General features: G+C 42.1%; 1 protein-coding gene across 4 annotated transcripts in view; it reads left to right on the plus strand.

The window, feature by feature from the left end:
- Nucleotides 1-14,345, plus strand: part of LOC144944335 (IQ motif and SEC7 domain-containing protein 1-like) — a 289,601-nt gene that overhangs the window by 81,034 nt on the left and 194,222 nt on the right. The window lies entirely within an intron of this gene.

Here is a 14,345-nt window from a genome sequence, read left to right on the forward strand (position 1 = left end):
ATCCCAGATCCCATTGTAGGGTCAGACTTGTAAACTGGTGGTATTGCTCATCATCATGTCGTGGTCAATCCACTGCTGGATGAAGGCCCTTATTCTAAATATATTGTCATCAACTCTCTGGCTTCAGTTTCATGTGCGTATTGTTTGTAGGCTGCACGAGAAAGATTGAATGTTCACCTACAGCTATATATTTTACAAACCGGAAAATGGGCTTAATGTCATGTATTTGACGTCAATATGAAGAAAAATGTACATAAATGGGAATTGATTAAATAATTGCCTGTGCCTCGCTAATGCACTCATATCGATAGCAAAAAGTGTTCCTATTGGTGTACAAAATATTGATATCCAATCGCAAAAAAAATATTGAAACTAATGGATGTGTACAGACATTTTTTTCTGCATCCATGCAAGCGCCCACGAGTCACTTAGTTAATTTTAGCAATGAGAAATCCTATCCGGGTCACAGGAACGTGGTGCAGAGAGAGTTGTTGGGATCGGGCGCTGTGCAGACTAAGTGCCCGCCCATGCCACCTCCCCCCTGCCCACTCTACCTATGCACACAGACACAAAGACAAACATCCCCCTTATAGACTTAACAGACTGTTGGGGCAAGTGCTGTTAGCGAGCACCTATTAAGGCCGGCTGGTACGCGAGGGGGTGGGTTGCCAGCACCACGACCTTTGTCTTCCTAGTGGAGATGTTTACACATCGCACCAGGTACTCATTCGAGGTTGAGTCGACCTCGAGATTCAGATACGCGTCACTGGTGTTGGTCGTATGCTTCGTAGTGCAGCGCGCTGACCGCTACACTACCGCTTCCCACACAGACACAGTACCTGTGCACACAGAAGCATTACCTGTTAACACAGACACAGTATTGTGCATACTTTTGGGATCGAAGTATGAAAAATATGTAAACGTATCTTCTTGGTTCTTTCGGTAAAGTCACGTAGAAGGGAAACAATACAATAATAAATTAAAAACATAATAAAACAATGTTATTTTATTATTTTATTATGTTTTATTTGTATTATTTTATTATTTCCCTTCTACGTGATAAAATAAAACATAATAAAATAATATTATTTTATTATTTTATTATGTTTTATTTTTATTACTTTATTATTTCCCTTCTACGTGACTTTACCGAAAGAACCAAGAAGATGAATCCCTGCAGTCACGAAAGCTTTACATCGAAATGTAAAAGTATATTTAAAAAAAAAATCTACAGAGTCTTCTTGGTGATGCACTCAGAATCATATTCTTTTTATAAAACACGTGCCCTTTCGCCATTTATACAGAACGGTGTTTGCATTTGTTGTGCTTTTTTCCATGCAAAATGTACATTTCCAAAGTATTGCTCGGCCCTCACTGCTGCAATATCTCCTCTTTTAAATATTCAGCATTTTGTACGCATATATATTGAACTTCTTTCGCATCGTACGTAGCCAACTGTGCTAATCAGATGTGTAGCCCTTTCAGTGTTACCATTTTTATTGTGTATTATATCAAAATATGTTTAGTGTTTATTAATAAAAACGATGAGCGTGCATATTTGCATTGGTGCATTCACATCAGTGGTCATGGTTTGTGTAAGAACGGTAGAGCATTTCTCCATATCATCCACGCGCAATTATCCAGCGATGTTTTAAGAAAATAAATGGTTAGTATATTCCGCAACTGGATTTTTTTGTTTTTTCATCAGGCAATAATAATGCTCAAGCCCCTTGGGACCCAAACTAAAACACTTTAATGAGACAAAATGGGAATGCTTTTTTGTGCAAATGAAGAAATATACTTAAAGAGAAACGGCAACACTACGTTAAAATAATACGAAAACAGAAACAATACCACACACACACGCGCGCGTCACACACACACACACACGTGTTACAACAACACAACAACAACCGCCATTCGCCACTAAGTGGCGGTGACGTCACCACGACGCTTGTGCCAGGCCATGTGCACCCTGAGGCCACGTGAAGTGTCGAACGCCCGCTGGCAGGAGGTCACGGGGCAGACCCAGGTGCCACGGGTCGACTGACCGAGATGACCGAGATGACTGGCTGATGCACCACCTGTGCCCCCTACTGTGCCAACTTGCTGTGCTTTAGGCACCCGGCGCTCCGCTCGTTGTTGTGAGCGTCGCTCCTCCCCCCTCCGTTGTTGTTGGAGGGCGACTGCCTCCAACTGCCCAGTAGCGTCCTTCACGAGCCTCCTCCACTGAGGCCGATCTTGACACCGCTGGTACCAACCCGCGTTACACACACACACACGCACATGCTTTGACCTGGCCAGCACTATGCCAGGCCATCTTTGCCTCCCCAAATCCTGATGTGTACACACCACACGAATTACTGAGTCGACTTCGTGTAGACTCAGTACAAGTTCCAATCTCACCACGATTGTTAGCCAAGGCTGGAAATCGAACCAGGGTCGCCGGGTTCGTAGCACAGCGTGCTAACCGTTGCACCACCGCTTACACAAAGACAAAGGTCCCCTGTATAGCCTGACCATACTTTTGGGGCAAGTGCTGTTAGCGAACAGCTATGAAGGCCGGCACGGCACACGAGGGGGTGGGTGGCCAGCACCACCGCCGGTCACCTTTGTCTCCCCAGTGGGCGATGTTTACACACCGCACCAGGTACTCATTGGAGACTGATTCGAATTCGGGGAAGTCCAGGACAGGTCTAGATAATCGGCCGTGAGTGGAAATGGAACTCGGGTCGCCGGGTTCGTAGCACAGCATGCGATGATCTACGCCACCGCTTACACACACACACGTGCACACACACGCATTTGTGCTTTACGTATTTTATATTTCCCTCCTGTGCAGGTGTCACCGCGTGCAATTTGAATAACGCTACAATGTTTGACGAATGACGGCATAAAGTCGCCGTGCTTGAGCGCTCCTGCAGCCAAGCGTTCCATCTGAATGTTGACTCTTACGAAGCTGCTTCGTCACGCCGTGCAAGTGTCCCGGGGATATTATCGTGGAGGGGAAAAAAAAGATTTCGCTTCCTCGTGGCTGATGCTTACGGGCGAAGAGGCAAATGGGGTCAGCGGTTGGATACCACAACACTGCGCAGTCTTATCTCCGTGAGAGTGTGTCTGATCAGTGTCAGTGTTTGTTTCTGCTGTATTGAATGTGTTTTTTTTGGAGGGCCGGGGGGGCGGTGACTGTTTATTTTGTTTAATTTTATGTCGAGAAGAACTATGTTCATTTGCTGATAATTCGTCTCTTGACTTGTGAGTTTTTCAGCGACGACGCAACTTACATATCACCTTTAAACCGCACGAATTGGATTTAGTTGTGTGGTTAATGTTGAAACAATGGACAAGTGTACTAGATCAGAATAACTCAGATGTGTAACCATAATCCTTTGTAGTGAAATATTATATGATGTATATTTCATCACGGTTTATTTTATTTTCAGTAATATTTGCACATATCTTAATTTACCTTTTAGATATATTTTTGGAATTATTTGAGCTCCTTCCTGAAAAGTATAATTCCATCTCATTGACTCGAGCAGATTATACTGCACCTGTGATTATTTCAATGTACACCTTCAATTCATTCCACATGTTAGTGTTATCAAGGCTATGATGTATGTAGGCATAAGAGTTTTGAGTTAGGTTTCTCTGACTCTCTCGCTATCCATCTTTTTCATGATTACCTTTTGCAAAAAGAAAAAAAATCGATAACCCACCTCTCTCCATCCATGCTGGACTTCTGTCCAGGCATTGGACCTTGATGTACTAGTTTAAGATGCTCTGTCTGAGTATTACTTTTATTTTCTCTCCTTTGAAAATTTGTCGATGTACAAATAAGTGAAGGAGTTTTGCAACAAAGATCATGTTGCGCTCAGTAAAATAGTTAGATTTTTTTGTACATGTTTAAGTGTAACCCTATGAACATGGAATATAGCACAGGTTTTTTTTTATATTCCAGCCTGGCTTTAAATCAGGCTGGATTGTGTGAGGAGGCTCACAACATCCTTGAGAGATCTGGACACAGTTCCGTTCGTGAAGTTCCACCAGGAGGCGAGGCTGCGTTGGTTGGGTCATATGTAACCCGCATGGCCGCTGAGCGGTTGGAGGCAGTCATCCTCCAACAACAAAGCATGGTGGAGGAGTGATGCTCAACAAAGAACAGAGAGCCGGGCGGCTAAAACACAACAAGTTGGTCCAGTGGGGAACATAGATGGTTCATTTTCCAAGTCATCTCGGATAACCCATAACCCCTGAGCCTCTTCCTGCCAGCAAACCTTCGACACAACACAATACTAAAGTGCACCTAGCCTGGCACGAGCACTTTGGTGCCATAGCCATCATTTAGTGGAGAATGTGGCGCGTGCGTTACAGACTTAGCCTGTGAGACGTCGCTATCCTGTACCCCAAAGTATCCACGCGTCACCCCCCCCCCCGAACCTGTCCTTCTCGACCCTTATCATGAAAAGATTGCTCATTCATAATGAGAAAATGTCATGTTTCCATTGCTCTCTCGCTAAATGGCGCGGAAAAACTCGCGCAAAATCGAAATCAACACGCAACAAAAAGACGTCCGAATGATCGACGTTATCGTGCCGCAGGTTCTCAGATCAGGGAGATTCTCGACTCGCCCCTCGAAAATCTCGCTGCTGGCAACAACAAAAAAACAACGGTGACGCGCGCTCGACCCAAAGAGCTGCCGGGGGCTCGGAGCGCGCTGCCTCTGGCGCGATGGATACGGCAGCATCGGAGGGAGGTGCAGGGAGCACCTGCAGTGGATCCCAGCCACAGCAGTGTGTAACGGCCACTGCGACGGGACAGAATCAGAATTCATCTTCTTGGTTCTTTCGGTAAAGTCACGTAGAAGGGAAATAATAAAATAATAAAAATAAAACATAATAAAATAATTCTCACGACGTTTCGGCCACGACGCAAGCAGCCGTCCTCAGGTGAAGACCAGGTCTTTCGGGGATACGGCATCTGAATTCAGACGCTGTCCTTTTTACTTATATGTCTCAATATATCTTCTTGGTTCTTTCGGTAAAGTCACGTAGAAGGGAAATAATAAAATAATAAAAATGCAACTTTGTATTTTATTATGTTTTATTTTTATTATTTTATTATTTCCCTTCTACGTGACTTTACCGAAAGAACCAAGAAGATGAATTCCTGCAGTCACGAAAGCTTTAAATCGAAATTTAGAATCAGAATTTTTTTATATAGGCTGGAGGAATCCGATAAGCTATGAAGCTTCTTTTTATTCATACCTGTCCAGTATGGGCGGGTCGGTAAGCTACAATCTGGACACGGTACAAAAACACAGTAGCAGTGCAAAATATAGAAAATGGTAAGCAAGGGATCAAATATATATACAAAAAAAATCGTACATTTATTCATTATATCAGTCCGATTTATCAAGATTGGGCAAGGCAGCAAAAACAACAACAAACAGTCCCGGACCACACCAAGATAACATCACCCAGTAGTAGTCACTCAATGAAATGGCACATTAACATTGAACTATCGACACACAGGTCATGATAAAAGTTACAAATCACATTTGCAAATGTGCTCGTAACCAGCACTATGCAGGACAGCTCCCTTTGAGCAGAATAAAACCCAGCAAAGGTTCCCTAGGATGATGCCATCCGCTTGACAAGTATCACAGATTTCAAGGACCCAATTTGTCCCTTTGAAAATCGAATTGGAAGCGCTTTATAAAATTTAACATTTTGTGCGCGTGATTTAATAGCTCTCCGACGCATGTTTTGGGGGGTGCGTTGTGCCGTTTGACGTTTCACTTCACTTTTTATTCTTAGGTTTTTTCGGTAAAGTCACGTAGGTAAAACATTAAAATTAATAAAAGTAAAATAAAATATTTTATTTTATTTTACTTTACGTGACTTTACCGAAAAAACCTAAGAATATGAATCATTGCAGTCACGAAAGCTTCAAATCTAGTTTCACTTCACTTTTTCAATGTTTCACGACGCGTGCTGGCAACTCCTTCGCGAACTGAAATCGGTTAATTTCGAAGAACGCGTGGCGGCACAACCCTGAAAACACATCGGAGAAATCGCCTTTGCGGCGATATCAAGACCACAAATCGAATTCTCTGAAAAGGATGCGGCAGGGGAGCGACACTGTCTAAATATTGAATAGGCATCTAACAATTCATTGATTTATTAATTAAAATCGATTCTTATGTTCACAGTATAAGAATAATGCACGTGAGAAGCAATTTACTATTGATGCGAATGATATGCAAGTGATGTGCCAATTCCTACAGTCAAATCACCCAGAATGCGCTCGATGGCATCAGATCTTGGATGCTTAGCAAGGTTGAGCCCTGGATGGTGCTCGGATGGGTGATCACCTTGCCCGAAAAAACACGTGTAATAGGCGTTGTGTCCAGTAGAGGGCATTGTAGCAAAGTTCATAATTCTACCACCATTGGAACCTCATTTGCCAGTAAAAAATATGATAATTGTTTTTTTTACCCTTCTATCTGGCAAAAAAACTGACACCTTTTTTTTTATTGTGCGCCTTTTGGCGTCATCTGGTCCAACCCATGTGAGACTAGGCTCTAAGGAAAGCTGTCTCGGGTGTGGACCAATCAACTTCAAGGACCATGTGAGACTAGGCTCTAAGGAAAGCTGTCTCGGGTGTGGACCAATCAACTTCAAGGACAGTGCACATTATCAGAGTTATGTTTTTTGTTTGCATTATGACTGCAGGTATTGTGGTCTATGCAAACATGACTCCTTGTAAAAAAAGGTGTCAGTTTTGTTGCCAGATAAAAGGGTAAAAATCAATTATCATATTTTTTACTGGCAAATGAGGTTCCAATGGTGTAAATGCTTACCCCGAGCTCTCATACTCTGATGGTGCATTGTCTTTGAGTTGTGCGCCTTTTGGCGTCATCTGGTCCAACCCATGTGAGACTAGGCTCTCAGGAAAGCTGTCTCGGGTGTGGACCAATCAACTTCAAGGACAGTGCACATTATCAGAGTTATGTTTTTTGTTTGCATTATGACTGCAGGTATTGTGGTCTATGCAAACATGACTCCTTGTAAAAAAAGGTGTCAGTTTTGTTGCCAGATGGAAGGGTAAAAAAAACAATTTTCATAATTCTACTCATCTCCTCACCTTCAGCAGCCCCGGCAATGTCCAGCGTGGTGAAGTATGGTCGAATACCCCTCAGCCAGCAAAGGCGCATAGTGGCCCTCATCCAGCTGTGGATTACCAAAAACGGGACGGAGTGAACAAAACTTTAATAGCTGGACAGAAAGAAGGCAAGAAATGATGCTGGTAATGAGACCTCAAATAAATGAATCTTAATAACGACGTTGATAAAAAAAAACATCACTTGGGCGTTGGTGGGGGGGGGTTTAAAAAACATGCCTGACTATAAATACACTATTTAAATAAAATATTAAATTATGTTACCTTGAATGTCTACACGCTTACGCGTCATAACATCCATGACGCATCTCGTGTGACAACGGCAAGCAGGAAGTCTTAATTACGCGATGCAGAGGGTTCCATTAAGATATTACATGTAAAAAAAATATCCTTGACGCATTGAATCCCAAAAATGGAATCACCCCATAGTTGCATCGTTAATCCGCGCTAATTACGCTTCACACATTTCTTTGAAATATAAAATTCCACGCCACACAACAAAACAAAATATCGGGGTCGTTTTACGAATTAAGCAACTTTGCGAATAATTGTGCCGTTCTTACGCCGGCAAAATCTTCACGCCGTGCGTACATTATCTTTAGCCCGTTGCCGTGAATCCTTGAAACAAAGATGTTTCTCCATCATCATTCCATTCTTCTCGGCGTGCCCGATGGAGCCGGTGGACTCATGCCGCCACCATTCCTTTAATTATTCTCAGCCCGCGTTATACTGCAAATGAAAAACCGCCCCTAACCTCCACGAGCGAGGTATTAGATGTCAGCTTCCCACGTCCCAATAGTGCCCGCGTGGTGACGTAATCTTCAAGGGATATCTCTGCTCGGGAGTGGACCACACATTTTTTTTATTGCTTATAAACAAAGTGGGTTTTTTTTGTGGGTGGTGCGTGTCATTCTTAACAGAAATGTGGTAATATTAAGGGATTTTTTTGCGTACTTGCACGTACAAAATGTATTAAAATGAAACGCGTCAAAACAATTGCTGATACGTTTGCAGAAAGGCCGGTGCTTTTGGCTTCGTTATTTTATATTGGGGCAGGGGGGGGGAAGAGGGGAAAATATCCGCTACTTTTGACACTTGCAGATGTGGACGAAAATGAAATATTCATGTGGCAGTTTTACAATCCAAAACATGTCTTTATTAAAAATGTTGTTATAGTCAGATTAGTTACATAAAATGTTAAGTGTGGCCAGTTGCGTGTGGGGTGTCATGTGGTGGCGATTCCCGTTCATGACCAATAACAGTGGCAAATATTTGAGCCTGTCCTGGGCCTCCCCTTGGTCGACTCAGCCTTGAATGTGTGTGTGTGTGAACATCAACTTGGGAGATCGATGTGGCCTGGCGTGATGTTGGCCACCCACCTTGTCGATTGCCCTGCCGGTCTTCTTAGGTGCTCGCTAACAGCACTTGCCCCCAACAGTCTGTTGAAGGCTACACGGAATATTATTTTGTCTTTATCTTTGGTGTATGACCACCAAAAATTATCAATCGGCACTGCACAGTCAATCGGCAGGTCGCGTAAAGGTGCTCCCACCTCTTCCAAGATGTCTGGCGAGCATGGAAGAGTAGGCCAATGTACCCCATAGAGCTCTATAGAGAGCTCATTCTAAGTGGAAGGTCTCCCACCAGCAGTGGCACGAGGAAGCAAATGCGGGTTTCATTTGTGTGAAGTGTAAACTGAAATGAACACGTGACTCAAAATAACAAAAAAGGCTCTTATCGTTGTAGATTAGTCCCTAGGGTGTGTCTTGGGCTGTCTGTTAAAATGTTTAAGCTTCCTCAATGAAGAAAATATTGTTAAAATGATTATTGGAAGGGCTCCAGTGACATCACTTCAGTGATTAATGGTTTGTGAAAATAATGATTTACTTCATAAGCAGGCTTTGTGACTTTTTTCAAAGGAGATCTTGGACAAACAGGACAAAGCAGCAACACTTATAAAACGCAAAACACAAATAAAATACTGCATCAAAACATACCAAAGCGCATCAAATAAAGTATAGTATTGTACACATCAGAGATGCACAAACGACCATTACATTAAATTTAAACATATATACTGTAATAAGACTGGATTTGTAACTGCAGATGTCTAGCAACCAGATTTAAATTGTAAGGATGTATTAGAAAACATAAATAACCAAAAACCCAACACATTCGTCAGTATTAGAAAGTATAGGACAGACATTGCAGTGTTGTCTCTTGATAGCACTTTTAAAGGATTGTATTAGGTTTTTACTCATTGCCAAGGCTTCATGCTCATTTTAGACAACCCGGGACACAGCCTGGGTCAGCATCAGCCACCTGCTGGTTTAATCCACAATCCATCGCGTAAATATATAAATGTGTCGTTAAAACCCGCCACCACCCGACACAGCCAACTAGTAAGAGTTGTCACGTAAACAGAACGTGGCCAATTCGTCACTAGTACAGCACACCGGTGTGTTGGAGAGCCAAGCCACAACATTTACAATCTGAGTACGACGTTTCGCCAGTAATTACAACTAGCCTGATGAAGTTAGTTGTATCTTCTTGGTTCTTTCGGTAAAGTCACAACGCAAGCAGGACGGCTGCTTGCGTTGTGGCCGAAACGTCCTGAGAATTATGTTATTATGTTTTATTTTTATTATTTTAGTATTTCCATTCTACGTGACTTTACCGAAAGAACCAATAAGATGAATCCCTGCAGTCACGAAAGCTTTAAATCGAAAAGTTAGTTGCAATTACAGCCAAATCTCGTCCCCTTTCAGCCTTTCTTGGGGAGTATGATTTGTTGTGTCACTATCGTATGTTAATTTAGTAGTTAGTCAGTTGGCAGGTCGTGCACTTAAACTGTGGGTAGTTACACCTCTTTCAAATGATCTGGCCAGCATGAAAGAGCAGGCCGAATAATTGCGAGAAGGGATCTCGAGCGGAAGGACCTTCGACCAGAAAGCAATTGCAGGGCTTACCTTTACCCTTTACATAAAATATTAATCGGCCTAGGTATGTATCTACGAGAAGAGTCTTGTTGGTATGGTTGAATCTTCATTTTGTATAAAGGCACGTCTCATATACAGTGATGAAGTTATGGAAATTCAGTCCTTGGCTAAAGTGCAATCATTATCCTGGTACAAACACATTATTTCTCTAACACCGCGAGTGTCAGCCTATAGGCAAATGCTACATTGATTATATTAGTCAACATTTGGGCTGTACAGAGTATTAAAATAGAGATCCAAAAGGCAATTGAAACCTCTTAATACAAAGTACTTATCACAGTATATATTAAGACATACCACTGATGATCAGCATCAGCCATGATCTATCAACTATTAATTGAAGGCCTCCCCTCCCTAAGCTGTCACCATTTCTCGTGGTCTTGCTGATGCAGCAATTCATCAAGACCTCCGCGTACGAGCTGATTCCGTTGCTTCGTCTCCACGGTAGAATGTTCTCTTGGGGCGTGTTTCCTTCTTTCGTTGCCACTCCATCCATCTCGTTTGTCTCCACCACGAGCCACCATCCCTTCCAGCTACGTCTCCTGCCCAAGCCCACTTTTTTTAACGGCCATTAATAGGTAATGTTCGTGGCCCGATTAAAATGATCACCATTAATCAGCTTTCTGTGGTCAAGATTAAAACCGAAACTGCTTGTGTACAGTAAACATAATTTGTTGTGCATCCATATTTGATCATATGTTAGTGTAGCGTGTGCATACGAAATGTCAATGAAAAGCAATTAAAACAATGTGGTGCTTTTTAAATCCTTTATATTAAGTTCACTTGCTTGCTTGCTTGCGCGCTTACGACCCTGCAAATCTTTCGGTCGTTTTTTAACCCACTTTCCGTGATCCAATCGAGCTGACATTTTGCACACAGACTCGTTGTGCGTGACAATTTATTTTCGTGAAAAAAAAATTCCAAAATTTTCCACTTTCTAGGAAAAAAAAAATGTCATATTTAATTTAAAATATCAATGTGATAAAAATGAAACTCTTACTCAAGAAAAACAGAAATGAATAATAAAATAAAACCGATGCCATGCATATTAAGGATTTATAGTGAAAAACTTTGTTTTTACGGGTTAATTTTTACATAGACTGGATTGTCCAATGAACATTTTGCACAGTACAGAAAATGGAAATGCAAAGATTAGCATTGTCCGCAGCAAAGACCATTGTGAATATTGTTTTATACCCATTGGCATACGATTTATAGTATTCGGTTTTACAGGATGCGTGTCAGCTAACACCCCATGCTATTAATAGACCTGTGTCGTGTCTGGTCGAACATTGTCTTATTCAGGGCTCAATTTCTCACTTCATATTGTTCGGAATGCATTATGTGCCAATACGGTTTAACGTTACGGACATTTGTGCGTCCTTTCTAAGTCTACCTCAAGGACAGGGAAGTTAAATTTAAGCACGTTCCTCAAGGACATCTGGGAATCATACGCACCTATATTTGCGCACCACCGCGCACACCGCTGCAGTATCATGAGCAGGCAGAGATTGATGTGGCATGCCAAATAATATCCAGAACAGTGTTCCGGACTCTTCCGAGTAATATCAAGCACTGGTCTAATTCAAACCTCATCTTTGTCAGTCGTATGCCCACCTCAGCTCCCTGCACATTGCACATGACGATGTCAATGTGCTGGTGACTGAACTGTACGTCAGTGGATCTCATTGTCGCGTTGGTCAACTCTTAGACGGGTGTTAGTTATATCGAGGAAATAGCCTTCTTATAGTGCTTGGGGAAATGAGCCCACAACCTATCTGTGGTATGCTATTTAACCAATACTTTCTGACCATATAGCACTGAATGTACCCGATCTCATTAGATCTCAAAAGCTAAGCAGGTTACCGCCTGGGGCACTGCCTGGGAATATACCAGGAGGTGTCCACTTGGTCGGCACGGTGGTCAAACGATGGCAACGCAGCAGTAGATTCTTGAATTTGTATTGAGAGCTCGTAGTGCTATCGTGCAGTGTACGTGAGTTTTCTCCAAGGTGCTCCGTTTTCCTCCCCGTACGCTAAACACTCGTGAATGGTATTTTACAAACATCCCAACGTAAGACCTCACTGAGTAAGAGTTTTGGGAATTATTGAGGCTTTCCCGGCAAAATGAAGGTCCAATATTGTTCCATTAGTGTGCGGTTTTTGTTTTAAAGTGGAAAGCTTGAGTAGGAATGGAAGCATTGACTTCAGTTTAAAACTCAATTGCAACGCCAGATTGTGCGTAAAAAAAACAAATGCAACATGACCAGCCCAGCCCTTTTTTGTTATAAAGGGTCATGTTTTAGTGGAAACCACTTAAAAGTTAATTACGTTCAACATTTGTTCGCACATTCTCTTATAGGCCACACTAAGTGCAATCAGTGTTTGATCGCAGTTTGTTTTATTTACAATAAATTTGTCACGTAGAAGTACTTTTCGAACTCATATCGAAACTCATCCTTTTGTAATTTTGCTTCATATTTTCACGTCTTTTTAGGCCGTAGAATCCTTCTTTTGTGAATTTCAAGCTCCAAACACTGGCTTTCGTTTCAAAATTTGCGTAAAGGACAACGCTGATTACTGCTTTTACTTTGTGTCTCAGCACAGAACGGATTGAATTTTACCTCAACGTGTGCTCCAAAGCGCAGCAAAAAAACAAGTGGGTCGCCGTTTACAAATAATGTCAACTGGCGGGAGAACATCGCAATTATTCATATCCTGCATGCAAAACAGGTGCCCGCGACTTCTAGCAACGGAAGCCACAGGGAAAACAGTGGCGTTAATGCGGGATTAACTTTCAATTCCTTGAAATATTTGCTTGGCTCAGGAGAAACGTGGTTATCTGGGCAATCACTTGGCAATTGACATTTTTTTTGAGACTGCACAAAATTACCCTTTCAACTTGTTGAGTTTGGTTCAAATGTGGAACAAAACGAGCAATATTGTGGGCTTCCATTGTGGCATTCGATGTACACTCCATTCAGTGTGGAGTGTAAGTTGAGTGGAGAGTTGTAAATCACGAGTTGCATGTGGTTTATGCAGACACTGCTAAGTCTGGACTGACCCACTGATACATCTAAAGGAGTTAAACAAATCGTTCAGCCTCTTTTAGCATTTACATTAGAGCCACCAACATTTGTCAGTGACTATATATAAAAAAAGTCAAAAGTTATTTCCTGTTCAAATGAGCAAATAAGGCTGTGATCTTTTTCTGTTTACAGCCCTGAGTCAGGTGTGGAAATTACACATTCCTATGATGGGGGCAACAACAGTTGACTTCCCAACAAAGTGGTATTCACTTCAAGAGTCGGGATTTGAACTCACAACTGATTGCGAGCTACTCACTCTGCCACTGAGCTACCTGGACAGGCTGCATTGGACAGTGAAATTACAGAAGGTTAATACGTTGGTTGTTTCTGTGCAGCACACCGTATCTTGATCATATTAGACTTAATTCATTACATTATATTCATTAAATGGCTTCTTATTCTACAAACAAGCATCATTGTCATGATTGCCATAATATCATCATCGTTTGGAGTTGTGATTAACAACATTTCATTCTGCAACAGAGAACTTTATTGAAAAAATATCATAGAAAAGTTTATGACAAAGAGTAACGCAAAAAAGACAATTGACGAAATACATTTTATAATTGCCCACATGTCATCATCATTAGCCATGGTCAATCCGCTGCTGAATGAAGGCCACCCCAAGTCACCGCCATACTCTCGTTGTAGTAATCCATCTGGCACTTGCAAACGGGATAGTTCCAATGCTTCATCTCCCCAGTGGACGTCCTCTAAGATGAATCTCCTTACCTGACTGCCACTCCACCATTGAGTGTCGACCTTCATCCCCCTGCTAGTGACGTTTCTTGTCCAAGCCCACTTCCTTTAACAGTTAGTGTGTCTTTCTCCTAATTTTCAAGCTTGCGTATCGTACCACGTCGTCATCCACTCATTGATATGCTAATTTTTTCTCTGCCCCCTCCCTCTCTCCGCCCCCTCTCTATATTTAAGGCCTCGTCACAGAGACGATCCCTCTCTCTTTCTGCCGATACGTGTTCTCTCTCTGTGTATCTTTGTGATATCTGTCTGCTTATATGTCTGTCTATAGTTTTCTGGTTAGATTCTTGTTGCTATTTCTTTTATACCTGATG

This window comes from Lampetra fluviatilis, chromosome 34 (genome assembly GCF_964198595.1).
Source record: "Lampetra fluviatilis chromosome 34, kcLamFluv1.1, whole genome shotgun sequence".
NCBI lineage: Eukaryota > Metazoa > Chordata > Hyperoartia > Petromyzontiformes > Petromyzontidae > Lampetra > Lampetra fluviatilis.